This window comes from Danio rerio, chromosome 20, assembly GCF_052040795.2.
Source record: "Danio rerio strain M-AB ecotype USA chromosome 20, GRCz13ab, whole genome shotgun sequence".
In the NCBI taxonomy this organism is placed as follows: domain Eukaryota; kingdom Metazoa; phylum Chordata; class Actinopteri; order Cypriniformes; family Danionidae; genus Danio; species Danio rerio.
The window spans coordinates 51,901,887-51,929,840 of NC_141040.1; the positions used below are offsets into that span (position 1 = coordinate 51,901,887).

General features: G+C 35.9%; 1 protein-coding gene across 7 annotated transcripts in view; it reads right to left on the reverse strand.

Annotated features, from left to right (window-relative positions):
- The window catches only part of tfap2d (transcription factor AP-2 delta (activating enhancer binding protein 2 delta)), a 223,076-nt gene that overhangs the window by 183,597 nt on the left and 11,525 nt on the right, over nt 1–27,954 (reverse strand). The window contains exon 1 of one of the 7 annotated variants that reach the window (XM_087297581.1): nt 4,409–4,596. The exons of 4 other annotated variants lie outside the window; for them this stretch is intronic. The gene's annotated coding sequence lies outside the window, so the exon portion shown is untranslated. Of the gene's footprint in view, nt 1–4,408; nt 4,597–27,954 lie in introns of those variants that run through there. 2 more of the 7 variants (XM_087297577.1, XM_087297580.1) reach the window with 2 other exon arrangements.

The window sequence follows — 27,954 nt, forward strand, 5'->3', positions numbered from 1 at the left end:
CACACATACGCGCACACACACACACACACACAATATACAATACATCTGTCTGTCTTTGTGTATGACAGTGTGTGAATTCATTTGGACTGTGTAAGTCTGTGAGTGTGTGTGAGTGTGTGTGTGTGTGAGGGGTTAGAGACCTCACTGCGACCTCAGTACCTTCAGACACGTTCAGAGAATACCAATAAGAAAGAACAATTCTTTGATGTATTTTGTGTGTTGGTGAGGGATAGAAAACTTTTCTTTTTTTTTTATTTTGGTTTGTGCGTGCTACATTTTTGGGGGCCTGCCGGATTGTTCAATATTTCACTATATTTACCTTTACTACAAGTCATGGAGGGAGACAGTTCTGTGAAAGCAGCAGCAGCATTCTGGCCAAACAAACACACACAAACACGCAGCACATACAAACAACGTTTACAAACGACGCTCTGCGGATTAGCATTTTATGTATGGAGGCAGATGAGAGAGAGGAACATTAGCGCACATAAAAAAACATCCAAAATCTGTCAGAGCGCAAATGGGATGTCGGGAGGGAGGAAAGGGAGTATAAAAAAAAAGAGAGAGACAGACGCAGAAGTTAAAACTCTCTGGCTTTTTCTGCCCAAACGCAGAACTTCACGTTTTTGTAAACTATTGTTATGACAGCATGTCACTTCGGTTTGAGCGTCAGCGGTTAGCGCAGCGGCGCGGGCTGAGCAGGGCGGTGCAGCGATCTTTAGCGAGACCCTAAGGCTATTGTCATAAAGCTCAACGGCGCTAACAGCCAACTCTAATTCACTTGTCAACTGCCTGATAAAATACTGCACAAATGCCATTTTAACTGAAGCAGCTAATAGGGAAGTTTATAGGCCTTCTAGTGCTGCACGCGCAAGCGTCTTCACACCAGTCGTCATCTAAAGCATATTACAATAATCAGGCTGATGTAAATCTGCATTATCTGGTTAAGTAGATTCGGTTAAGTCGCCTGTTAACCCTTGTAATCCAGACAGCCAGCGAGTCCTGACCCGACTTTGAATGCTAAACTAAACCCTTTAATCTGAGTTTTAAGGGCTAGCGCTATTGACTGTTGTGCTAATGAACACGGCTCTGCTAACAAGATAAAAACAGTGCGGAATTGACAGTAGTGGATTTTAAAAAATAAAAAAATACATGGTTTTGTTTCCATGGTGTGGAGTTGGAGAGTTGATTTAGAATGGAAGTATCGTGTTTGGTTTGTTTGCACCTGGAGGCAGGAAGGGATGGATAAATCTGGTCTTATTTTAATCAGTAAAGTGTGAACTCTTGTGCCTTAACATGTAAAGCTGTTAGATAATAATGCTGAACTTGATTGTAAGAATCTATTGAGGAAAATAAAGCAGAGGTGTAACAGAGTGGTAGGCCTATTTAGATGGTATTTTGACCCATGGTTTTACTACATATACTGTAGTTTAACTAGTGTGTTTGTGGTAAAACTGGCTATAAAAATGGTTATCACTCTGCTAAAAATAAAACTGAAAAGAATGTTAGCCATGTTTCTAACCACACTTTTGACAACAAATACCATGAGAAAACTAGAGTTAGTGTTACTAAAACATGGTTATTATGTGGCTACAATGGTTTAGCTATTATTTACACTATCACTACAATAAAACCATGATTAATTTGTGAACATAAGCAACCATAACCCCAATAGGAGATGCATTCAACAGAACTGGAAGGAAACAATGGAGGATTTGAATTGTTTGGCCTACTGTACTTTAAGTAACATGAGTTTATATCAAAATAACATCATCATTTTATTTGTTTGTTTGCACCTGGAGGCAAGAAGTGACTAATAAATCTGGTCTTATTTTAGTCAGCAAATTATGTGAAGTCTTTTGCCTTAACACGTAAAGCTGCAGGTAGATGATAATACCAAACTCGATTGTAAAAATATATTGAAAAAAATAAAGCTTAGGTGTAACTGAGGCCCACGTGTGGTAGGCCTATTAGATGTGATTTTCACCCATGGTTTTACTACATTACCTGTAGTTTAATTAGTGTTTGTAGTACAACTGGTTTTAAAATCTGCTAAAAAATAAAACTGAAAATAAAATTACTCATGTTTTTAACCACACTTTTGACAACAAATACCATAGGAAAACTAGAGTTAGTGTTACAAAAACATGTTTAATATTTGGCTACACTGGTTTAGCTATTATTTACACTATTACTACAATAAGGCCATGTTTTATTTGTGCAAATCTTGATATAGCTACAAAAACAATCCAAATCCCGATTGGAGAAACAATCAACAGAACTGAAAGTAAACACGGAGAGGTAGGATTTGAATTGTTTGGCCTACTGTACATTAAGTAACATATGTGTATATCAAAATAACATCATATTTTCATTTGTTTGTTTGTTCATTCGATTGATAAATCTGTTCTAATTTTAATCAGTAAAACATGTGAAGTCTTCTGCCTTAACACTTAAAGCTGTTAGATAATAATACCAAACTCGATTGTAAGAATATATTAAGGAAAATAAAGAGGCTGAGGAGTAAAAGAGGCCCACATTGTGGTAGGCCTATTAGATGGTATTTTGACCCATGGTTTTACTACATTAACTGTAGTTTAATTAGTGTTTGTCATATATAACAATGGTTATCAAATTTCTATTAATAATCAATCTGTTAAAAAATAAAACTGAAAATAAAGTTACCCATGTTTTAACAAGACTTTCTACAACAAATATCATGCGAAAACTAGAGTTAGTGTTACTAAAACATGTTTAATATGTGGCTACAGTGGTTTAGCTATTATTTACACTATTACTACAATAAAACCATGATTAATTTGTGCAAAACTTAATATAGCTACAAAAACAACCATAATCCCAATAGGAGATACAATCAACAGAACTGAAAGGAAACAAAGAGACGTGAGTTTTGAATTGTTTGGCCAATTATACATTACGTAACATAAGTGTAAATCAAAATAACATCATATTTTCATTTGTTTGTTTGCAGCTGGAGGCAAGAAGCGATGGATAATTCTAGTCTTATTTTAATCAGCAAAAAATATGTTAACTCTTGTGCCTTAACACGTAAAGCTGTTAGATAAAAGACCGAACATGACTGTAAGATACTATTGAGGACAATAAAGAGGCCAGGGTGTAACAGAGGCCATGTGTGGTATAGGCCTTTTAGATCAGGGTTCAATGCTAAGGATATTTTCTAATGGCCCGATTGGACCATTGTTTCAGATTTTTACTAACCCTGCCAAAATTTTCACAGGCCCCGCACCCAAGAAAAAAAAAAATAAAAAAAAAATAATAATATTAATAATAATAATAATAATAATAATAATAATAATAATATATATATATATATATATATATATATATATATATATATATATATATATATATATATATATAAATGTTAAATAAATTATAGCTATTTCTAAGCCAAATATTTTAAATAATGTGTCAAAAATAATGTAAATCTAGAATTTAAATATTTTAAAAATGTTAAAATATTTAGCAGTATGGAAAATGTGCAGGTATTTCATTGCAAAACAAAAGGTGGCTGACTTAAAAGTGACGGCAAACTATGCAAAACATCACTTCATCTTTTTATGGTGTTGTACCCATGTAAATGTCTGTTTTCACAATGTTAGAAACGGATGTTTTCTTTTAGCCTCATAATTTGATGTGGCCGTCATGTTGTCGTCTCTTTACTGTACTGGTTTTTACCAGGTTATGGAAAAAAATAATGTGCTCACAACATCCAATCAATAAGGGCAGTCCTTATTGTTGAGCCCTGAGATGGTATTTTGACCCATGGTTTAACTACATCAACTGTAGTTTAATTAGTGTTTGTAATAAAACTTGTTATAAAATGTTAATCAATCTGCTAAGGAGAAAAAAAAAAAACTGAAAAGAAAATTACCTACGTTTCTAACCACACTTATGACAACAATTTCCATGGCAAAATACTACATAAACTGTAGTTTAATTAGTGTTTGTAGTGGATATAAAATAGTAAAAACTGGTTATAAAATGGTAATTTATCTGCTAAATAAAATAAAACTGAAAATAAAATTACCCATGTTTTTAACCACACTTTTGACAACAAATACCATGGGAAAACTAGAGTTAGTGTTACAAAAACATGGTGAATATGTAGCTACACTGGTTTAGCTATTATTTGCACTATTACTACAATAAAACCATGTTTAATTTGTGCAAGCATTGATATAGCTACAAAAACAACCATAATCCCAATAGAGGATACATTCAACAGAACTGAAAAGGATCAAGGAGACGTACGATTTGAATTGTTTGGACTACTACATTAAGTAATATATCAAAGTAAGATAATATTTTTATCTGATATCATCCCTTAAAACACTCAATGTGGTGGCACCATTGCTTTACTTACCATAAACATCAAGTTATTACCATTGTGCCGTTGTCAAACGTGCAAAACTAAACATTAGCATTACCCTGTCAACAAAGGAAATGCGAACTTGCATAAGTGTGAACGACAAAAAAGTGCAACCATCTACTCTCTTATACACATGGTACTACTCTAATGCTTCTCAAAGGATACCATGGTAGTTCCAACGTACTTATAGTTCGTTTTAAGTAGGTTTTGGTTACGGTGTGCTTGTGACGCCCCCTGCTGGCGCGAACAGAAGTTGTTTCACTCAAACAAGCGCAGCTTTCGGGTCAGAAGAGCACATAAGAGCTTCACACAGGTGAGGTGAAGCTCACAAGGACGAATTGATGCAGTTTCTGCCACTTAAATACCTATTTGCAGTCACTTTAACCAGTAATTTATAAACAAAAATAGTAAACAAGTTAATGAACGCGGAGGAAAAGAGCGGTTCGATATTACTGTGGCAACAGCGACATCTGCCGACTCATCTTACTACTGTTACCAAAGTGAGCAGTTCCCGCCAAAACATCCTGCTTCATTTTACTACACTAAAACTCGATCTTAAGATATTCTGTTAAATACAACGACAAATATAACGAAAGCGTTTTATATTATTGCAGTAACTGACTGGTCAATGTTGTTTAGCAATTCAGTCGTGCTAAATTAGACCATACAGGTAAACTGAGGAAGAGAACGTAAGTATGCCCTGCTCATTACCGTCATGCCCTACGGTCATATGGCATAACACCTTGTTTTGGGCAAAATTATTGTAGCAAATACATTTGCATGAATATATTGACTCCAATTATATTTAATTCAAATTTGCTTCAGGTTGTGTAGCTTACTTTAGGGGTGTGGTGCAAACAAACATTTCCAGCACTATATATTTCCTTAAACTGAGCCATAATAATGTGCTACAGAGACTCAGCGATTATATACAGCAAATTTATGTAAAATGATGAAAGACAAGTCAGTTTTGGCCATAAAGTGCATAAAACTGAATAACACTTCCACAATACAAAATCTACAAATATGCTGGGTCATCTTAACTCACTGCTGAGCCAAATATAGAGTTACCGCACAGTTGTGTTAAAACAAAGCCATTTAATGTAATGTTAATATTTTTCTACCAAAATATGGAAACCATTTCTGTCTTTTTTGAGTAAGCAAGTATTTTACAGTACTTTAGAAATATTCAACAATGCATTTGTCAAGGTTTTCAAACTATTATTTGATTTACCAAAGTGACACAAGTGGCAATTTCACATCCGTCACATCCATAACAGAGAGATGTCACATCCACAATGACACTTTTTCCTCATAAATGTGAAAATATTCAATGAAATAAAAAAAATCATTTTTGATCTTGAGGAGAGCAACTCTTATCCCCTTGATTATTATTATTTATTTTGGGTTGTGCAGTTTAATTCATAGAATTTCTACAAAATATGTTGTATACTGTAAACTCGCAGCCTTTTTTTGTCACATCTATAACACATGTTTATTTCCCTCATTTTAAATACAAAACATGTTTACAGATTGATATTTTTCTGATCCCTTAAGTCTGTGGTTAGTTGTTTTGGAAAATATAAACAGAAGTTTCAACATAATGTTAACATAGACTTTCTATGAGAATTTATGTTTTGATTTTTTACTGCAAATGTCACATCCACAACGCTGGAATTGCTCTTATACAAAACAACAACATTGTATTTGTCCATATTTGGCCTAACAAAAAAATAATAATAATAATAGCAATATTTATCCCAACTAATTGTTATTTACACTCCATCCAGACACTTGCGTTCCGCTGATCAGTTTTTATTAAATGTTCCAAAGGCCCAACTCAAAATTAGGACAGAATGTGCTTTTGCCATAGCAGGTCCTCGCCTCTGGAACGCCCTGCCATTAGAACTAAAAAAGGCTTCGTCGCTGCCTATTTTTAAGTCTAAATTAAAGACTCATTTATGTCGGCGCCAATAGCCTAGTGGTTAGTGCGTCGACACATAGCACCAAGGTGCTTATGGCGACCTGAGTTTGATTCAAGGCTCAAGGTCCTTTGCCGATCCTTCCCCTATTTCTGCTCCCCACACTTTCCTGTCAGTAAAATCTCCACTGTCCTATCCCAATAAAGGTGAAAACCACTACAAAAAAAGAGACTCTTTTATTTTCTGGGTCTTTTGAAGCATAAGTCCTTCTCTTCAGGATCAAAACGGTCCTGTTCTTAATCTTGTTGTTCAGTGTGGTCAACTGTGGTAGCATCTTTTAATTAGGTAAAATGTTATACACGTTTACAACTGCCACATGGCTCCACAAAGTGCTTTACAGAGAACAAATAAAAGATATGTGCATAAAAACAGTAACAGCAATAGGCACATAATAGGAAAGAGTATAGAAAGTGTAACAATAAAAAGAGCAATATATATATAAAATAAAATGTCTATATATATATATATATATATATATATATATATATATATATATATATATATATATATATATATATTTATATATAGATATTTTATAGAAAGTGTAACAATAAAAAGAGCAAAAAAATTATATATATATATATATATATATATATATATATATATATATATATATATATATATATATATATATATATATATTGCTCTTTTTATTGTTACACTTTCTATATTCTTTCCTATTATGTGCCTACTGCTGTTACTGTTTTCATGCCCATATCTTTTGTTTATTTTTTCTCCATGTGGCAGTTGTAAACGTGCTATATAAATAAGTTGAACTTGAACTTGAACAATTTTGCTTGAACATTGGCATTTACTGTGAATTTTAATTGAGAAATACCTTGCATTGTATGAAGGGATTTATAAACAAAACCGACCTGGCATTTACATTATAGCATCATTAACAGCAACAACAAAGATGCAGAAATAATAGCTCACACATTCAACTGATCAAAACAGACAGTAGATGCTTATAAAAGAGAGAGAGGGATTTTATTGGATACCTTGTGTGGAATATAGCAAGTTTGCAGAAAAGCCATCAATGTCTCAAAGTGTATAAAAGTCCACTTAAAATACAGATTTGCATTTAAAATTGTTAAAAGGCAACTTCTTTTTTCTTTTTTTAAAATAAATTTCCAATAATAACATCATTACTGTAATCACAAAACTATAATATAATAAAAACTATACAATACTGTAATTAATAATTTGTTAACAGAACCATCTTCATCCACCATTCTGAAAAAATACTACAGCAACTTATAGTAAAAAGGCTACTACTAAAGTGTTTTTGAACCATAAAGTACTTGAATAAGTCTGTTATGGTAAGTTGCTATGGTAACTCAACAAATATAGTAGCCCAATCTAAACAAAATACCCCATACTGTACAATACACCAGTTTACTGTAGTAAAAACTAAAGTATACGACAGTATATAGTAACAGTTTATCACTTATAGTTAATATTACCGTGTGCAGTAGCATTTATTAACAAAATGTTTTAAATAACATAATATATGTATATATATATAGTATAATACACTTTACTTTCACTGAAGAAATGATTCATTGGATTTATTTTTTCTTTTGAGGCAAGTGGTTGCAAATTTGGGCTGAATTTAAACCAACCAAATATAGTATTTAATTCAATTATTTTCTTTTCAGCTTAGTCCCTTTATTAATTTATTAAGCAAATGTTTTATGCATCGGATGCCATTCCGGCTGCAACCCACTGGGAAACACCCATACATTCTTATTCACATTCATACACTACGGACAATTTAGTTTAGCCAATTCACCAATAACACATGTCTTTGGACTGTGGAGGAAACCGTAGCACCCGGAGGAAACCCACGCCAACACAGTAAGAACATGCAAACTCCACACAGAAATTGCAAGTGACCCAGCCGAGGCTCTAACCATCGACCTTCTTGCTGTGAGGCGACAGCGTTACCCACACAGCTGCCCATATTTAGTAATGTTCAACTCAATTTGTTTGCTTAAATTTGGCCCATAATTTGTTTGCAACCACTGGATTTACACCAGGCATGTCCAAACTCAGTCCTGGAGGGCCGGTGTCCTGCAAAGGACACACCTGGGCCAGCCAATCAAGCTCTTTCTAGGCTTTCCAGAAACATCCTTGGAGGTGTGTTAAGGCAAGTTGGAGCTAAAATCTGCAGGACACCGGATCCTCCAGGACCGACTTTAGACACCCCTGATTTACACAAAAAATTAATAATTGGATTTACAAAAACATGGGGAGTGCACTCAAAAATTACTTTTGCAGCTTGTTCGAGCTACTTATTTAAAATGAGTTGAAACAACACAATTCCTTGTGATTTTGGGGGGACAACTTAATTGTTTTATAATAAATCCACTTAAAAACAAAAAGGTGAAAACAAAAAGAACAAAAAGGCACCGACCAACAATCTGTAAACAATAATAACCTGTTGAGAGGCTTAGGCTTAAGACCGGGGCTGCACGACGTTGCAAAACCATCTAAATTTTCACTAACCGCCTAAGTCATTTTTTACACGCAAAAACAAATTCAAAACTGCCCGATTGGGCAGGAAACTGCTTAATCTGGCAACACTGGTTGTGGAACTAAGTATTTTTTACACACTCAAAAAAAAAAAAAGAAGACTGCTGCTTGTTCAAACTACCTGTTTAAAATAAGCTAAAAGAACACAGTTCCTGCATTTTCTTTGGGCAATTTATTTATTTATTTATTTTTATGTTCAGTCCACTTAAATTTCACTCAGTTTCACTATTAACCGAGATTTTATTTGTCATTGTTAATTAATCGTAAAGGTTTCTCAACACCGAACAAAACTGTTACAACTACACAAAGTTATGCTAACTGTGCACTAGTTTGAAGTTCTGAGCTTGTACAATGAGGCTAACTAACTATGACTAAAGCTTTTAACAAAAAAATGTATTCACATATTATGTCTTTTGCGTGCGCAAGTTTGTTATTTCTAATGGAGGTGCGGCTTGCATTGCGGCTCACGCTTTCCAGGTTCACCTAGTTGAAAGAATGCCACGAGCACACCGCGAGTCACATGACACGAACTGGCCCGTTCAGCTTCATACTTTGTATGGATTATACACATTTCTACCCCAAAGAGAAAAAGAAAAATACCAAACCATTTTGTAATGTAGTTGATCAAAAGTGCCTTTCAGATTTTCAGCAGCCTTTGACAACATTTATTCTCTTTAAAAGGGAAATACTTAGCTAATAGCTTAGATTTACATTAGTCAAATACTGTTTTTTTTTAATTTTATTTATTCCAATCTTTTATTGAATTGTTTATTCATTGTTCTGTCATTTATTTTTTTAGTGTAAAATTATTACTTCTGTTTAAATGCCAAAACTTTATTATGCCACTTTTTCACTTATTTTTAAGTCCAAAGAGAAATAGACTACTGCAGTGGTTCTCAAACTCTTTTCATCAAGTACCACCTCAGAAAAAATTGTCCCTCCAAGTATCAACATGACCAGTATTGAAATACAGTCACGTAGTAGACCTAAACAGCTACAGCTCTGCACAGTTTAAAAACATGGCAGATTTATTAATATTATTAATACTATTTATTATTATCGTCCACTTTAAACCCTATAAATAGTTTGAACATTAACACTGCTGTGCTTATATGTAAAAACCAAACAAAATAAAATGTCAATGTTTAAATTAAAATGTGCTTTTAAAAGTTCTTTAAAAATGATAGGCTACTTTTCTTAAAAAGTAAAAAAAAAAAAAAAATCTCCTGTACTTAAATGTAAAGTGTTAACCTATAGTATCCTATTCATCAAACCCTGGAAATGCTGCTTGGACTTCATAAATATAGGCTATAAGTTCAAAACAAGGTGTTTTGAACTTAATGAATGCATAACATACTTGATAATCATGATTATTTCTCAGACTATAATCGTACAACCAAATTCTATAATCGTTGCATACCTACTCCAGAATATCTTCTCTCACAACAAATTGTTGTAACCTCCTAATAAGATATAATCTCTTCATTGCTTTTAAAAACAAATACATTCTACATTTCCAGCAAATGTCAATTTACTATCAATAAAGGTTCTTAAATATTTAAAACATTGAACTGTCTCTATTTCATGTCCCTTAAGGACCAGAGATTTCAATGCTTGAGTAAGGAATAGTTTATTTCTGCTAACTACCATCTCCTTGGTTTTATTCAAACTTATCTCTAGTCATACACCAGTTTTGAAGCAAATTTATAGATCTATAACACAAGATAACTGGCCAACAAGTGCCATATCATCTACATATTTATAGCTTAAAACTTGGATCTTAAGTTCTTTTATGTCAGGGCTGTCCAAAATCTGTCCTGGAGGATCCGGTGTCCTGCAGATTTTAGCTCCAACTTGCCTCAACACACTTGCAAGGATGTTTCTAGAAAGCTTAGTAAGAGGTTGATTAGCTGGCCCAGGTGTGTCGGATTAGGGTTGGAACTAAACTTTGCAGGACACCGGCCCTCCAGGACCGTGTTTGGACACCCCTGGTTTATGTAAAGAGAAAAAAAGTAGGGCGGTGTAATATTTGGACTGTAATATACCCTACAGTTGTAGACAGCATTGGGTAATTTATACTACAATATTTTGTACGCTATGCATTATTCTGGTAGACTATTGCATGTTTTCTAATGCTTCAGTTCGAACGCACATCTGAATCGATTCATTTCTGTTCCTGGTAATATGATTTATTAGCAACCGCGACAATCTCTATAAAAGAATGACTATGTTTTGAGGAAGAATGAACTATTTGTGCTCAGCTTAGCCTGATTCAATTTAAAGTATTTCATAGAATCCATTTCTCAAAAACCATCTATCTGAAAATTTTCCCAATATCGATGACAGATGTCATGCACCAAGATGTAATTTAAGTCATATGTTCTTTATGTGCCCTATGATACAGAATTACTGGGTTAATTATTTTACAATTATGTCTAAGGTGTTGCAGGTAAATTATAGACCCATCCCCTGATGTTGCCATTTTTGGGGTTCCAAAGATTTGGTCCCAGTTTAATTGTAAAGAACTTGATATTTTGGCATTTACCTCATTATTAGCTAGGCGTCGTATACTACTTCACTGGAAATCAAATAAGTCACCAAATACATACCAATGGCTTGTGGATACCATGCATTTTCTAAAGTTGGAAAAGGTTAGATGCTCTGGAAAACGAATTTCTTTAAAAAGTGCCAATTTTTTATAACTTACTTTAACTTTCTTTACATCTTGCCTTGCATTTAATAAATGCACTTTCCTTCCTTTTTAGTTTATTTATGTCGTAGTAATTACATTTTTGTTTGTCTTCTTTCACTATTATCATCTTTTACTGTTTAATTGTAAAAATTTACTTTCAACTTTGACAATGTAACTGAACATTTGATCGTGATTGTTGAATGACTGCATTCAGTTAGTTGTAATTTTCTGTACACTTTTATTAGTCTTGCTTCCATTTTTCTTTTCCCCTTATTATATTTTTTTTTAGTTCATATTTTTTCTCCTCTCTTTTGTAAAATAGAAAAAAAAAATTTTCGAAATAAAAAATTTGAACATAAAAAAAAAAGAATGAGTAACAAAGTGAAATTTTGAATTACTTTGGATTGTTACCTAATTAGACAAATAAATAAATAAATAATAGATAAAATACCCCTAAAAGCAACAGGAAACATTGAAACAATTATTGACCACTTCAAATAGCCTAATTTTTTTGGAAAAATGTTCTTTTGTAATATATTTCATTCTGTATAATTTGTATCTTTATTACTTATGTATTTTTTGTTGGTCAGTTATCTACGAAACAAACAAAACAAATGAATATATTTTAGGTGAAGTGAGGTGCAAATAATACTGTTTGGCCTTAATGGAATTATGAATTACATTCAAGTAGGCCTATTGGGACATAAAATATAATATTTCTGCTGATTTTCTTTATAGTTTGAGTTATGAATTACAGTATCGCAATACTACTTGGTATCGTGATACTTCAGCTGGTATAGTATCTTAAGATTAATTAATGGTATCGCCACAACCCCATATTGTAGTATTTAAAACACTTTGTTAATGAATGCTCCTTCATACTGTAGTATTAACTATAGTGAACTAATAAACTGTTTGATATTGTAGTATACTTTAGTTTTCACTACAGTAAAACTGATGCATTGTAGTGTAATTTACCCTATAGTGGTAGAAAACTACAGTATTGGGTCATTTGCTTATATTGGGCTACTATATTTGTTTAATAATGTTCAACTTAATTTGTTTGTTTAAATTCAGCCCGTATAAATTTTTTGCAACCACTTACCTTAAAAAGTAAATCCAATTGAATAAATTTTTCAGCCGTACAAAAGTGCATTATTTAGTAAACACTTTGTTAATGAATGCTCCAGCATACTTTAGTAGTACCTGATAAACTGTTATAAATACTGTAGAATACTTTAGTTTTCACTACAGTAAACTGGTGTATTGTAGTATAATATACCCTATAGTTGTAGAAAACTACAGTATTGGGTCATTAGTTTATATTGGGCTACTATATTGTTCAACTTAATTTATTTGTTAAAATTCAACCCATATAAATAGTTTGCAACCACTTACCTTTAAAAGAAAACCCAATGAATCATTTTTTTCCTTGTAGATGTTGTTTTGATTGTGAGAGATGCTAAAGAGTGACTTTCCTGTGCGGTGTGTGTTCTCGTGCTGCTGTGTGTGTGTGTGTGTGTGTGTGTGTGTGTGTGTGTGTGTGTTTGAGTAATGGTACCTGTCTGGAATGATTGACTCTCAGGAGACAGATGAGTGGTGTCAGGCTGTCAGCGTGAACTCTATCACACCAGCGCGTCTCTTTCAGACGCAGAGAACAGAGAGGAGAGACAGACAGACTGAAGGAGTGCAGCTCTGTCTCTCTGTTTGCTTTTTCGCTCCGCTCGCGATCTTTTCCCTCCAGCCCTGCACATTAAACAATTTACCCAAACTTTCCTCGCAGTGCCGGAGCGAACACAGGCACTAAATGTTTTAGCTCGACAGTAAACAGGAATCTCAGATCAGATTTTAAACTCATTTAAATTCACATTCGGCACTCGCGCTCTCTCTCTCTCTGTGCGCTAATAATATGCTAAAAAGCATCAGATATTCAAAACAGCTCAAAAACACTTTCTGAAAAAATTATTCATTTCTTACAGGGGGGAGAAAACAAAGACTCTGAAGAGCGGCGACAGTGGATGGAGGGATGAAGATGGAGGACGAGGTGAACGGTCAGACGGCCCGGAGCAGAAGATGCTCTGAAACTGCAGAATGGAGGCCGCAGACGAGGCAGAACCACAGGGACACGCAGACACTGAATGCTGTAATACTGCTGCTATACTACTGGCAATTAATTATGTTCTGTTGTTGTTGTTGTTGTTTGTGTGTGTGTGTGTGTGTGTGTGTGTGTGTGTGTGTGTGTGTGTGTGTGTGTGTGATTTGACTATATTTTATGTAAAGCAATCACACCACTAAAGTGAGATAAGATACATAGATAGATAAATATATGGATGGAAGAGTGGATGGATAGAAAAAAAGACAAAGACAGACAGAAAACTAGATAGAAAGACAGACAGATGGAATTCAATTGATTGGACATGATTTGAAAAGGCGTACACCTTTCTATATAAGGTCCCAGGGTTCCCAGTGCATGTCAAAGCACAAATCAAGCATGACAAAGGAATTGTCTGTAGACCTCCGAGAAAGGATTGTCTTGAGGCACAAGGCTGGGGAAGGTTACAGAAACATTTCTGCTGCTCTGAAAGTTCCAATGAGCACAGCGGCTTCCATCATCCGTAAGTGGAAGAGGTTTAACCCCCAGGACTCTTCCTAGAGCTGGCCGGTTATCTAAGCGCCTTTTAGTCAGGGAAGTGATAAATAACCTGATGGTCACTCAGTCTGAGCTTCAGCGTTCTTCTGTGGAGAGAGAAGAACTTTACAGAAGGACAACCGTCTGTGCAGCAATCCACCAACCAGGCCTGTATGGCAGAGTGGGCAGACGAAAGCCACTCCCCGCCTGGAACTTGCAAAAAGGCATCTGAAGGACTCTCAGACCATAAGAAACACAACTCTCTGGTCTGATGAGACTACAATGGAACTCTTTGGAGTGAATGCCAGGCGTTAAATTCGGAGAAAACCAGGCACCTCTCATCACCAGGCTAATACCATCCCTACAGTGAAGCATGGTGGTGGCAGCATCATGCTGTGGGGATGTTTTTCAGCAGCAGGAACTGGAAGACGAGTCAGGATAGAGGGAAAGATGAATGCAGCAATGTACAGAGACATCCTGAATGAAAACCTGCTCTTGCCCTCAGACTGGGGCGATGGTTCATCTTCAATGACTCAAAGCACACCGCCAAAATATCAATGGAGTGGCTTCACAACAACTCAGTGAATGTCACTGAGTGGCCCAGCCAGAGCCCAGAACTAAATCCTATTGAACATCTCTGGAGAGAACTAAAAATGGCTGTACACCGTCGCTTCCCATCCAACCTGATAGAGCTTGAGAGGTAGTGCAAAGAGGAATAGGCAAAAATTCCCAAAGACAGGTGTGCCAAGCTTGTGGCATCATATTTAAAAGACTTGAGGCTGTAATTGCTGCCAAAGGTGCGTCAACAAAGTATTGAGCAAAGGCTGTGAATACTGATGCACATCTGATTTTTCAGGTTTTGTATTTTTAATAAATTAGCAACAATTTAAAAAAACTCTTTTCCATTTTGGAATAAAGCTGTAACTTAAAAAAAAAATTGTGGAAAAAGTGAAGCGCTATGAATACTTTCTGGATGCACTGTAAAAGAGAAAAAGACAGACAGACAAACAGACAGACAGACAGACAGACAGACAGACAGACAGACAGACAGACAGACAGACAGACAGACAGACAGACAGACAGATAGATAGATAGATAGATAGATAGATAGATAGATAGATAGATAGATAGATAGATAGATAGATAGATAGATAGAGATAGAGAAAATGACAGATGATAGATCTATCTAAGACAGACATATAAAAAAAGAGAAAACAACAGACTGACAGATAGATAAATAGATAGAAAAAAGAGAACAAAACGAAACATAAATAAATTTACACCCTTAATAACACATTCATTTGCATTTTACATCCATCTACAAACACTGAAAATCCTAAATGTTTAGTTTTTTTCTAATTTGATGATATTACTCTGTCAAAAATCCTAAATCTGTTCATTTCCAGGCTGGACTTTAACCAAAAAATCCCAGATCTGCGTCAGGGTCTCAGGCTTTCAGATCCTCCGTATATAGCGTGCCTTCCAGAAGGAGGACGGGAAATGGAGAAAACGTGGAGAACACAGGAAGAGTTTGGAGTTAACAGAGTACGGCAAGGTTACAGGAGCGATGGAGAAGTGTGTGTGTGTGTGAGACGGAGAGAGAGCAGCTCTGAGACTAATTAAACCAGCAGAAGGCAGAGAGTGTTCTGAAGAGAAGCCATCGCTGGGCCGGGACTGAGGTAATGATGGAAAAAAGGATTTATTCTATCCAGCATCGCTCCATCCTCTCCTCCCTTTCCCTCGTTATTGAGCAGGTGTCCGTGTCCCAGCACAGTGTGTGTGTGTGAGTGTGTGTCCCGACGGAGGCTTTCACAGCTCTGGGCTCTTGTGACTGTATCTCCTTCACCGGGGCTCAAACTCCCATTTACTGACAGATACTGTATGTAGAACATAAAACCTCCAGCAGACGGAGATTCACACACACAAAACCAGCTTAAGCAGTGCTGGGGAACTAGACACTTTGAGGACTAGAGCTTTGGCTGCGGACTTGAGGTCGGATTGTTTGTTTTGATGTGTTTTTTTTCCAAACTTAGGAAACTATTGAAGTGTGGTATATCACATGAACGCAATAAGAAATCTGCACATGCTCACTTGTGGAATGCTCCACTAATTAATTACGTTATTATGAATTAATTGTGGGCGTCACGGTGGCGCAGTGTGTAGTGCTGTAGCCTAACAGCAGTAAGTTCGCTGGTTCGAGCCCTGACTGGGTCAGCTGGCATCTCTGTGTGGAGTTTGCATGTTCTCCTCATGTTGGCATGGGTTTCCCCTGGGTGCTCCGGTTTCCCCCACAATCGAGACACATGCGCTCTAGGTAATATGAATAAAGTAAATTGGCCGTAGTGTACGTGTAGGTGTAAATACATGAGTGTATGGGTGTTTCCTAGTGCTGGGTTGTAGCTTGAAGGGCATCCGCTGTGTAAAACATATGCTGGATAAGTTGGCGGTTTATTCCGCTGTGGCGACCCCTGATTAATAAAGGGACTAAGCCAAAAAAGAAATGAATGAATTAATTAATTGTGAATTCACATTTTCACAGTAGTTCCTACAATATTTTTTCTTCTGGAGTGAGTCTTATTGATTTTTAATTTTTTTAAAAACTATTTTTAAGGTCGGCGAGGCAGTGGCGCAGTAGGTAGTGCTGTCGGATCACAGCAAAAAGGTCGCTGGGTCGAACCTCGGCTCAGTTGGTGTTTCTGTGTGGAGTTTGCATGTTCTCCCTGCCTTCGCGTGGGCTTCCTCTGGGTGCTCCGGTTTCCCCCACAGTCCAAAGACATGCAGTACAGGTGAATTGGGTAGGCTAAATTGTCCGTACTGTTAATGTGTGTGTGGATGTTTCCCAGAGATGGGTTGTGTCTGGAACGGCATCCGCTGCGTAAAAACTTGCTGGATAAGTTGGTGGTTCATTCCGCTGTGGTGACCCCGGATTAATAAAGGGACTAAGCCGACAAGAAAATGAATGAATGAATGAATTTTTGAGGTCAATATTCTTAGCCACATTTCAATCCAACACAATCTCACAGCATAAATTTCATAACTTTTTGATTTAGCGGCTAATTTGTATGAATGTGTACAATTTAGGATTTGCTTTTCCCTCAATAATGGTTGAGGGTTTAGGGGTGGGGTTGGGTTGGGTGCTGCGCCTCCTTTTTAAAATAAAACATTTTCGTATGACTGAACTCATACAAATTAGCCACTAAATTGACAAAACGTAAAATTGTTACGTTTCCTCGTGAGATCAGGCTGTTTAGACCCCCCCTAAAACCATCCACCAATCAAAAATCAATGGACGTGAATGAGACCGAAAGTGTCAAGCCAAAAAGATTGATTTGACTGATTTCACGCGGCCACCATTTAAAAAAGCGAAATCGAGGCTGCGGTGGGAAGAAACCTGGAAGTATCGCCTGAGTCACACAGAAACGTTGCGTATCAGTGAAAAGAAAGTGACACAAATTTATAATTTCACTGCTTTCTGAGTGACCCGACGGTCCATTCTGAATGGATAGTGAAAATAAAAAGGGATTCCAGACCTCCTTTTCAGCTAAGTTAAGGGAAATGGCACTACGTTAGCTAACGTTATCTTTCCAATACACATTTTTTAGATGCCATTTATCAAACTCAAGTTAATGAACTGATTCGTTCACTATTTTAGACTTGTCATGATACTGAATTTCTGTACCGATAAAAAAACATCAAGTTGCCGCTAATATTTAAGCACTGTTGAACGAAACACAGCTGATTTGGCAATAGTGTTTACCAGTGCTCAACAGAAATGACTGTGATTTGCCGTGAAGGTCATCAATTCACCGCACTTCACTGATGTTTACTGAGTGCAAACACAGACGAGCAATCGACTGATCTTTTCAGCTTTAAATGCTCCAGTGTCCGTGTTTCTATGTTTACACTTGGCACAGAGCGTCGAACTGATGACCTTCACGGCCAAACATAGCCATTTCTGTTAAGCACTGGTGGTAGATTTTTCTGATGAATCATCTGCATCCCAATAATCACAAATACTGCAGAAGACCTACTGGAACCCGCATGGACCCAATATTCTCACAGAAATCAGTCAAGTTTGGTGGAGAAAAAATCATGGTTTGGGGTTGCATTCAGTATGGGGCCGTGCGAGGGATTTGCAGAGTGGATGGCAACATCAACAGCCTGAGGTATCAAGACATTTGTGCTGCCCATTACATTACAAACCACAGGAGAGGGCAAATTCTTCAGCAGGATAGTGCTCCTCCTCATACTTCAGCCTCCACATTAAAGTTCCTGAAAGCAAAGAAGGTCAAAGTGCTCCAGGATTGGCCAGCCCAGTCACCAGACATGAACTTTATTGAGCATGTCTGGGGTAAGATGAAGGAGGAGGGATTGAAGATGAATCCAAAGAATGTTGATGAACTCTGGGAGTCCTGCAAGAACACTTTCTTTGCCATTCCAGATGACTTTATTAATAAGTGATTTGAGTCATTGAAGAGATGCATGGATGCAGTCCTCCAAGCTCATGGGAGTCAGACACAATATTCATTCTGTTTCCACTGCAGCATGACTTTATATTCTATACTGGACATTATTTCTGTTCACTGTCAAGACTTTTGTCTAAGCAAAGTCAGACCTTACTGTTCTAATTAAATCATTAAAAATCTAGGCATGATCATGTTTTATTTTGGTAAAATAAACGTAATCTAGAGGCCTTTGCCTTTCATATAAGCCGCTTCTGATACCGTATGATCAACTAGAAGTCAAGTTATTATTTGTTGTTCCTAAAACTTGGATAGGCGACAAGACTTTCGTCAGGTATAGTAACCCATTTATTTATATATCAAAAATGACAGAAATCTCCATTAGATTTGGCTTTTTTAAGACAGAACAACACAGCTAAAGATTGTTAGGCATGTTTCCCATTGAATAAAATAAGCTCTAATAAGAGAATGGAATCAAGGAATTCAGTGACAACGTGATAAGAGGAGCCTGTGGAAACCTACATCTAAACATGCATGCGTGCGTCTGGAGCAGATCTTGTTTCGCAGATTATATTACAGGAAAAAATAATAAATAAGACAATTCTGTCTCTTATCACCCTGACACCGAACCGCTTCGTCTTTTAGCATATTTTATTCAGCTGACTGGCGAAATGAAAAAGCAGCGGTTGCATTTTTAGCCTTACTTGAGCTATAAAAAACTGTTAGTTTGTCTTAAAAAAAAAACAGGAAAATCTATCAGTAAGTTTTCTTCATTTCTCAAACTACTTCTCCTCTAATAACAAGCTTTATTATGAAACAAAACAGACCAAATTGTACTTCTCAGCTGAAATCTAAAACATTTTGCACTTTGCTTGGTTTCCAGTGCAGACAATCGGACTGTCACAATATATCACACAACACATGGACATGACCTCAATCATTTTTGATGATGCAATATGTATCGCCCAAACAAACAAAACAATATCAGCAACATTTTAGCTGATTGCACAGCGTTATCTCTATTGAAGGTGTCAGTGTGGTTTAAAAAAAACAGTAGTATTTACTATACATTACTAGAGTATATTTTCATGTGGGTTCCTAGTTGTAACACAGGGAGTGACACTGACAACTGAGGTTTGGATCCACATGCAGGTTTATTCGGATAGTCAGGTAAGCAATAGTCAATACGGGTGCAAACAGGTGTATAAGGCAATCCAGAAACGTAGTCAAAATAACAGGCGAGAGGTCGGAAGGCTGAGATAAAAAGGTAAACAAGGCTAAGGTCAAAACACGGGAGAACAAGACAAGAATAACGCCTTGTAATGTCACTATACAGCTAACAAGACTCAGCCATGGGAGTGTGTGTGTGTGCTGCTTAAATAGTGTGTGTTTGACAATCCTCAGGTGGTGCAAGTGTAATCAGTCTGAATGAGGAAGCATGTGTGTGTGTGCGGACTGCATGTATGAAAATAAAGTCCAGAAATGGCGGATTTGTAGTCCATAGTTATTGTAAATGAGATCCAGTGATCTTAAAAGTTACGATCGCTGGTGATTGTGACACTAATAACAGAAATTAGATCTTACTTTTTCTTGTTCTTTTTACCTTGCAGTTTTTTTTTTTAATTTATCATTAATAATATTTATTAGGATATACATTTTCACATTCTGATTCCAATACCTAATTATTAAATTGATAAAATGATTATAATTGAATAAAACGTTCTTAAGAATAAATAATGTGTTCTTTGGAAGAGTGTATTGCATTATAATGATATTAAAATGTAATTCTGGCATTACTTAATGAGTGGCATAACATGGTCTTCATTTACAACATACAATACATTTTGGTGCAAAATATTGTACAAAAAAATAGATATACTGTAACGTGACAGGCCTAGCAGACGATGAAGAAATTATTAATGTTTTTTTATGATAAACAATTAAATAAATAGGAGCAGTTGTTACTCAGTAGCCCTTACTGAATCAGCCTGGAAACCCAGCTAACGTTATCTGAATGTTCTAATAACATTGTAAACAAATATTGGTTAATTAACAGTTTCCATATTTTGGGATTCATAAGTGTTTTATGTTCATTTACAGTTGTTAGTTGCATTATGAGATGTTGATCTACTTTTAATGATAAAAATTCAACTCTACAGTTTAACAAAGTGACTTTTATTGACATTTTTTAGTAGTTTGAAATAATAAAATGTGTAAGAAATAATATATAGAGAAATAAGTCTTTAAAATAACAACTAGCAGTTTATTACAAGGGTTTTGTATCAATATACACCAACCCAGACATTATATCACTTTAAACTAGTATAAATGTCAATAAAAGTCACTTTTTCAAACTTTTCAGAGTTAAAAGTTGTTGGAAGAAAGATTAAGACCCCTAATACAATTCAAATTAATGAAAAATTGGGGGGGGGGGGGGGGGAGGATAAAAACATGAATCACAAAATATAGAAAGCTGCTAATTTGCCGATATTTTATATTTACAGAAATTTTTACAAACTAAATATTAGTACAACCAAGAATTCTCATAATTGCAAGCATGATTAGAATCCATATGGGTTGCAGTTATTAAAACATAACTGTGAGATTTACTGTAAATGCAAGTGGAAAAAACACTAAATTACAAGAAATAGTCAGGAAGGGTCGACTCACAATTCTGACCTCTTTCCTCACGACTGTGAGTTATAAACTTAAAATGCCAGTTTTAAAGTCCAATTGTTTGGGAAAAAAAGACTTAATAAATATCTTATGAATGTGATTGTGAGTTTATATCTTTGGGTTTGTAACTGTAATTCACAATTGCATATTAGAAATTAAAATTTACAGTAAAAAGAGTTTTTTGCAGATCAAAAGAGCTTGTCAGCATGTGTATGGCCCAGCTGTCTGTCAGCATGAAGAGAGTAAACTGAAGAGGCTCTATATTAACGATCTAGGCGCAAAGTCTAAAGTGCATGATGCAAAAACATTAGGAGCCTCCAAATCCACTTTTGCTATTTTAAGAAGGGAAAAATACATTTTCCCCCCCGTCGCATGGTCTATTAGGCTTGTGCTTATTCTCTTAATGAGTCATGGATGTGTTTTGAGCATAAAATGCATTAAACCAACCAGAGTATCATCTCCTGTTTCCTTTAAGAGTCAGTTGCGTCGCACCATGGTGCATTTGCTATTTACATGGTGGACTTTGTAAGTGGAAAAACTGAACGCTTCACTAGCGAGAAAACAGTTTATCAGAGCATCTGCAGCACGACGATAAAGAACAAGCCTCCCTCATTCAGACTCTTTACTTTCACTTTACTTTTACTCTTTACTCCTTTACTTTCGAGGATATGGAAACGGTGGAAAATGATGACATCCATTAACCTATATATTTAATTTTGTTTGTTAAGCACAAATATTTGTTTCAAAACTATTTCTAAAATTAGTTCCAATTTCCAGCAAACAAATAAATTAACATTAATGACGAAATGTGGTCAAAAAACGGAGTTATATCCAAACACACGTGTTATTCTTATGCCCCATATGGTGATGCACAGATTTCCAAAACCTGACAGGTGGACAAATCTACTGTTTTTTTATAAAACAAATATAAATATGCATATAATAAATAATACTGCTAATAATAAAAACATTTTACAAATGCTGATTGTCATGAATAAACTGAAAAAAGCCCCCGATGTAAAGATGGAGGCAGTGTTTTTTATATTTATGTAGAAAATAATAACAGTTTTTGTAACATTTTAATTCATTATTTGTTTTCATGAAAAGATATTTGTGTGTTGCTGTACATCCTGTGTGTATTAAGCAATGTGTAAGCGTTTTGGACCTGCATAGGTGCATAACTAATAACTACATTTCGCCTTAACACCAATAGATTTGCTATTTAAATAACATGTCGCAAAACATGACAATTAAAGTTGCGCTGGTCTGAAAATAGCAACAAATCGATCCAGGCACGTCTTGTGCCTTATTGCGCAGAGTGTATGATAGTTGTTTCCGGAGTGAACGCCCCATTACAGCGTATATTTTTGGCCTGTAGATGTTTTGTTGGGATCAAAAGTCAAGAACACTCAGTCCTGACATGTATGGACCCTTTTCACAAGACTGTTATGATCCATTTAACGGTCATCAGCATCTGAAAAGTTGAAAGTTTTTAATATTTTGATCCTGAAATAAATATGTACATTTATATGTATTTACATAAGTACTATATCAACTTTGCATCAAATTACAAAACATGAATTACCGCTTGTGTAAAAAGCACTCTACAAATAAACTTGGCCCTACAAATAAACACCGGCCCTATCCATGTTATATTTGCATTACATTACAAATATATACTCATTATGGGCGGCACGGTGGCTCAGTGGCTAGCACTGTCACCTCACAGCAAGAAAGTCACTGGCTCAAGTCTAGGCTGGGTCAGTTGGCATTTCTGTGTGGAGTTTGCATGTTCTCCCCATTTTAGCGGGTGCTCCATTTTCCCCCATAGTCCAAAAACATGCGCTATAGGTTAATTGGATGCCGTGGTGTGTGTGAATGCGATAGTGTATGGGTGTTTCCTAGTACTGGGTTGTGGCTGAAAGGGTATCCGCTGCAAAAAACATATGCTGGATTAGTTGGCGGTTCATTCCACTGAGGCGACCTCTGATAAATCAGAGACTAAGCTGAAGTAAAATGAATGAATGACTATATACCCATTACAGTGTATATTTGTGGTGTGTAGACGTTTTGTTGGGGTCAAATGAACACTCAGTCCTGACATGTACTGATAACTCAAGTTGATCACATCATGAGTTCAGATCTTGGAAATACTAATCGTCCTCTTCTAAATGCTGACAGTTAAAAAGAGTTTTGCTGCAGATCAAAAGAGCTTGTCAGCGTGTGGATGGCCCAGCTGTCTGTCAGCAGCGCAGTGCAGGGAAATTGCAGATTTGAGCATCTCCTGTGCTGGCGATGCTCTCTCACAAACACACACCGGCCCTCTCCATGTTCCCTTCATCTTGTCAGCTCAGAGAGGCTGCCGGTGTTTTGATGCTGCTAGCAGTATGACGCCACAGCCAGTAAAATGCCAGAGGGAAAAATGCCCTTAAGGTGTAGTATCCGCACTCCTCCCTCCATTCACTAGCTTAACGTCTATAAACAGACACTAAACGCCGGGTCTCCCTTTTCTGACAGCCATTTTGAACCAGACCTCACACGGACCTGCGCCCTGTCAGTTCTGCTGACACGCTTCACTGCGCTCAGCAAAAAAATAATAAAAAAATGCTCTTTTGAAGTAATTGCCTCATTTTTTGGTGAGAAACTTCACAATCAGAAGGAATGCGTGTAAAGATTTGTCTTGTTTTGAAGGCATTATGCAACATCTGTATTGATCAAAGCAAGGGCTGTTAAAGCTAATCCGCTAACATGTATACGATTGATTACATGCTGATTACATTCATGCATCTAATCAGTTTATACTATAAATGTTCCATATACACATATTGGAAAATGAATGATACAAAAACACATGAAAGATACCTGTTCGTTAGTAAAGCATACATGAAAAACAGGTCTTTGATTCATGAAGTGAAGCTATTTGGACATAAAGGTAAGTTCTGAAAAAATTTATATATATATATATATATATATATATATATATATATATATATATATAAAAACTCACCGGCCACTTTATTAGGTACACCTTACTAGTACCATGTTGGACCCTCTTTTGCCTTCAGAACTGCTTTAATCCTTTGTGGCATAGACTCAACAAGGTACTGGAAATATTCCTCAGAGATTTTGCTCCATATTGACATGATAGCATCACACAGTTGCTGCAGATTTGTTGGCTGCAAATCCATGAATCAAATATCCCATTCCACCACATCCCAAAGGTGCTGTTTTGGATTGAGAACTGGTGACTGGGAAGGCCATTTGAGTACAGTGAACTCATAATCATGTTCAAGAAACCAGTCTGAGATGATTCACGCTTTATGACATGGTGTGTTATCCTGCTGGAAGTAATCAGTCAATCAATCAATCAATCTATCTATCTATCTATCTATCTATCTATCTATCTATCTATCTATCTATCTATCTATCTATCTATCTATCTATCTATCTATCTATCTATCTATCTATCTATCATCTATCTTTCTATCATCTATCTATCTATCTATCTATCTATCTATCTATCTATCTATCTATCTATCTATCTATCTATCTATCTATCTATCTATCTATATCTATCTATCTATCTATCTATCTATCTATCTATCTATCTATCTATCTATCTATCTATCTATCTATCTATCTATCTGTTTTTTTCGGATCTAATCTGGTGACCACAACTTTATTCATCGTGGTGAATTGCTCCAGATCCACCACCCAATTTCCTAGTAACAGAATCCGCTTGTCTTTGTCAATGTTTTGTAGTCTCAAGGCTTTCACTTAATCCACCAAGCCCATGATCGTCTTCTGTTGTTGTCTAACAACAGAAACTTCCTTTGTCAGCATATCCAGCGATCGCTTGATATCGTCAACCTCTTCCGCCTGTGTGGTAATCTTTTTTGGTGGCATCTCGTTTTTTCGTTTTTATTATTATTTTTGTAGCATAACAACACCAGCATGTTTAAATAATAAATAAATGTAAATGTTCTATTAATTGTGATTAAAAGTTTCATTCTACGCTTGGGAGACAAATCAAGCCTTAGGTACTGTAGATGCCTTAATTAATTAATTAATCAATTGTGTCACGTGTCTTCACAAGCGGCACTGTGGCTCAGTGGTTAGCACCGGCACCTCATACGAAAAAGATCACTGGTTCGAGCCCTGGCTGGGTCAGTTGGCGTTTCAGTGTGGAGTTTGCAGTTTGTGGACTCCCCATGTTGGCGGGGGTGCTCCAGTTTCCCTCACAGTCCAAAGACTTTAGGTAAATTGAATAAAATTGGCTGTAGTGTATGAGTGCGTGTATGTATGTGTGAATGAGTGTGTATGGGTGTTTCCCAGTACTGGAATGTAGATGGAAGGGCATCCGCTGTGTAAATGAAATGATGGAATGACTGAATGAACTCGTCTAACACAAATGTGGTTGAAATTATTTCTGGGAGGGGAGGAGATATGATTTATCACATAAAGCCATACTCCATACTGTCAAGACACAGCAGCAGGATGTCTGCAGTTCAGCGAAAGTTTACATCACACCATGATTCAATCTCTACATGCATTCACACCAAAACACTAAATCTGACCCATTAAATAATCATAACGGTCTGTTGAGACTGTTTCACTGAATCTGTGGTCATTTACGTGAGATCACAGCAAAACCAAACGCCCCTCCGCAGCCTAAACAATGTCTATTCAATTCAATTCAAGTTTATTTATATAGTTTTTTGATAATAGCTTTTATTCAATAATTACTGTTACAAAGCAGCTTCGCAAAATGAGCACAATAATACATTACAGTCAAAATCAGAAATGTTAAGGGGTTGTGTAAAGGGTGGACAGTATATATACAGTTGAAGGCAAAATTTGTATTCTTTTACAAATATTTTCCAACTGTTGTTTATTGAAGGGATTTTTTTTTCAACACAATAGTTTTTATAATTAATTTGTAATAACTAATTTCTTTTGTCTTTGTCATAAAGACAGTACATGTTATTTTACAAGTTATTTTAAAAGATAATATTATTCAGCCTAAAGTGCAACTAGGTTTATTGGGCTAATTAACTTTTAACATTTTTTAAAACTGCTTTTTAATTCAGTCAAACCAAAAGAAACAAGACTTTTTAAGAAGAAATAAATTGGGTAACACTTCAGTTTAGGTCACAATTCATGATATCAATAAACCATTAACTAAGACTACTAGCTTAATAAACTAATAACTAGTTGTTTATTAATAGTTAGTAAAGTAGGTTGGGTTTTGTTTTGTAGGATTAAGGATGCAGAATAAGATCTTACCTAATAACTAGGCCCACACGGAATCTGCGCGCGCAGAATTCCGCAGATGTTTTGCAGATTTTTCGCAGAATTCCGCAGATTTTTCGCAGATTTTCTGCAGAATTCCGCAGATTTTTAGCCTAACATTAATTATGTTTATTTACTTGAGTAAATGTGTAAATCTGAATTTATTCAGTTTTTATTCAGTAATTTATTACTTTTTATTTAATATATTAAGGTGTAAGTTATGATACGCCGCTGGATACTCCCAAAATAATTACGCAGAAATCCGTAGATTTTTACCAAAATTCTCCGCAGAAATAGCAAAAAACGTTCGCAGATTCCATCTGGCCCTGCTAATAACTGCTAATAACAGTTGATATATTAATAATAAGCAGGAAATAAGCCAGTAGTTAATAGGATGAATTGTGACCTAAACTAAAGAGGGTTGCACACCGGATGCGCCGCTCGACATTTTACACTAGCAGTACAAAACCATTAGTTTCAGTATTTACTATTGAATTCAATAAATTCTAAACAAGTGACTAATTTTTTCATCAGCTGTCTCATTTTTATCTTCAACTACAGCAGTGGTACTTGATTACAGTAGAATACAGAAAAAATTCTTAATGTGCAGTAAGTTACTGTAAAAGTTTAAAATAACTAAAGATGATAGAATACACAAGACATGTTACTCTCACATGTCGTATAGTTTTGAATGGGGAAAGGAGTAATGGTCAATATGTCAAATGAAGCCTCGCCTACTAGTACAGGAGCCAATTATCAATCGCTATAGACTGATGTTTCTCTAGAGGAGAAGCTCGGACCAGACTTTTACTACAGTTTTTGTGCTCAAAAACTGCTTTGGAATCTTAGCGAATACTTGCTTCACAGAAATATATCCAAATAAAGCTTTAAATTTCAACTCTTAAATTAACCAACAACACAAGTTTTTTGTTTTGTAATCTCTATGAAACCAATGCAATGTACAGTCCACCCTGTAAAACACACATCACATGACAGAAACTACTCAAACGCCCACAAGCCTGTAAACAAAGAGTCGCTGTCATTTCTGGAGGAGATTCGCCACCAAGACTAAGTTGTGGATTACTTCAGAGGAGCAACGCGATCTGTCATTATCCAGAGGATGACAATATGTAGCACAGCCATGAATGAGGTTGGCATCATGATCTCGTTCCTTTCGAGTGTGCATATACGCATTAGCTCTGGCACCCTGATTAAATGCCGATTTTGTTTGATTCGGACGATTAGAACCGAAACTTATAAGACAGTTG